The sequence below is a fragment of the Rissa tridactyla genome, chromosome W, assembly GCF_028500815.1.
Source record: "Rissa tridactyla isolate bRisTri1 chromosome W, bRisTri1.patW.cur.20221130, whole genome shotgun sequence".
NCBI classification, from domain to species: Eukaryota; Metazoa; Chordata; class Aves; order Charadriiformes; family Laridae; genus Rissa; species Rissa tridactyla.
Window position 1 is genome coordinate 29,190,219 of NC_071496.1, and position 2,443 is coordinate 29,192,661.

The 2,443-nt window shown below is 39.1% G+C and overlaps 1 pseudogene; it reads left to right on the plus strand.

Moving 5' to 3' along the window:
• Nucleotides 1–308: 308 nt before the first annotated feature.
• On the plus strand, nucleotides 309–2,134 carry LOC128901990 (beta-1,3-galactosyl-O-glycosyl-glycoprotein beta-1,6-N-acetylglucosaminyltransferase 4-like; annotated as a pseudogene).
• Nucleotides 2,135–2,443: the final 309 nt, after the last annotated feature.

A 2,443-nucleotide genomic window follows, 5' to 3' on the forward strand; every position in this document is an offset into this window, starting at 1 on the left:
AAAATAAACAGTAGGAGTCTTGTTCCAACACTCTTATTTAACTGGAAATTATCTGAAATTTGAGTTGTTTTATTGCCTTCAGTCAGCTAACACAGAGGAATGAAAACTTTGCCTATTATTGTGGCAAAATCTGTCTTTGAATTAATATGATGATTAAGAAGAATACGCAGATTTACAGTGCCCTGTCCTGCTAAGGTGGTGTTTATGCTGTAGCCAGACCGGTGTGCACATGTCTGTTAGAAGCTGGAATTGTCTCTGATGTATTGTTCCTGATTTAAAATACCATCATATCTCTGTTTTCTTACAGAATGAAGAGACGTAAGTGTCCCTGCAAATGTCCCGCAAGAAGGAAGATTCTGATCCTGTGTGTTATGGAGTGACTGATTGTACTGCTGAAACTCCTCCATATCGAAAGATACTTTTTTCCACCTAAGGACATTTATTTGGTTAAGTGTTTCTTGAACACTTCTTCCTATGTTAGAAACAGGTATTCCTATCTTAGAAATTACTTCCAGTATGAAATTAATTGTTCATCTATATACAAACAAGATCCCTGTGAAATTGGCAAGAGTTTAGAGATTAGAAAAAAAGAGATACTTGATTTAGATGATGAAGATGATGTAGCAATGACAAGTGATTGCCACGTGTATCATTCACGTAGGAAATACTACCTAAAACCAGGGGAAGAGAATTTTCCAATAGCCTATTCCTTGGTTGTTCACAAAGATGCAGTAATGGTAGAAAGGCTCATACATTCTCTGTACAGTCATCAAAATATTTACTGCATCCATTATGACCAAAAAGCAGCAAAAAGTTTAAAATCTGCTATGAACAATCTAGCTAAATGTTTCCCCAATATTTTCATCTCATCAAAATTGGAGACAGTGGACAAGGCTGCAAGCAGATTTCAATTGTTTGTCTGATTTGATGGACTCTCCAGTTCCCTGAAAGTATGTTATTAATTTGTGTGCCCAAGATTTCCCTTTGAGGTCAAATTTCCAGTTGGTCACTGAACTGAAGAAACTTGGTGGAGGAAACATGCTGGAAACCGTAAAGCGAAGTAGCAGCAAAAGGGAACGATTTACTTATCACTATGAATTTATGAAAGTGCCTTATGAATACATGCAGATGCCTGTAAAAACCAACATTTCCAAGAATCTGCCACCTCATAATATTGAGATATTTGTAGGCAGTGCCTATTTTGTTTTAAGTTGAGCATTTATTTGATATACTCTTGAAAGTTCTCTTGCAAAAATTTTTTTTGAATGGTCAAGGGATATGTACTCTCTGGATGAACATTTCTGGGCTACTCTTATACATGTTCCTGGGGTCCCTTGAGAAATTTCAAGGTTGTCCCAGGATAGAACAGACCTACAAAGCAAAACTTGTTTGGTGAAATGGAATTATCTTGAAGATCATTTGTATCCTCCATGCACTGGTACCCACCTTTGCAGTGTCTGCATCTATGGGGCTGCAGGATTAAGATGGTTTATGAATTACAGGCGCTGGCTCATCAATAAGTTTGATTCCAAAGTAGACCCTGTCCTGGTAAATACTTGGCTGAAAAACTGGCAGAACAACAGAAAGAGTGAGTTTATTTGTCCTCTGATAAATATTTTCTGCATATATATTCTGTGAATGCCTCACTATAGCAGTACTGTCTTCCCTGCTGTCAGTACTGGGTACTGTTATAGCACAGGGCCTGCAGTTCCTCTGCCTTTACCTGCTGCAGGATGTTAGCAAGCAAAATGATCGTTCTGTGTCAAGTTCAGGGCCCTGGAGAGCCAGGTGCCTGGACATTTATTTATGGAAAGTCATGCCTCTGATTGATTAACTGTTTTGTAACTTGCTACAATAATCCTGTAATTGTTCTTCAAGATGATTCTGAAAGGGTAAGGTTTGCTTTTGGAGGCTCTGGTGCTGTCTGTCCCAATGGAATGTTTCAGAAACACGTTTTACATCAATTGTGTTTGTGTCTTTCCTAAAAAACTCCAATGTGTCTGTCTGCCCCCTTTTCCTTCACTTTTGTTTTTCTTAAAGATGTGAAACAAAGACCTCTATATCTGCTACCTCAGGAAAACTGGAAGTGCTCAGCTCACAGACAAAACCAAGAGAACAGCATGACACCAAATGAGCTGTGTGGCCTCACCTGAAGTCCCAAACTCCCCCTCTGTGGGAGCTAACAAAGATCTTTGCAATGAGAATATGACTGGATGATATAAGGGAAGGAAGATCCTTAGATACCACATTACACATAGCATTGTTCTCTTCTCCCAGCTCATCTGTGTGTTGTTTTTCTTTCTATAAAGTGTGTGTTCAGGCACTATGACATGCCTATGAAATTGGTCGTGGTTCATTGAAACAGAATCATGTGCTGTTATTCTTTGAAAGCAGTATATGGGTGTGTCCCAAGGGCAGCCTCTACAGCCCCTTTGGGGGTCGA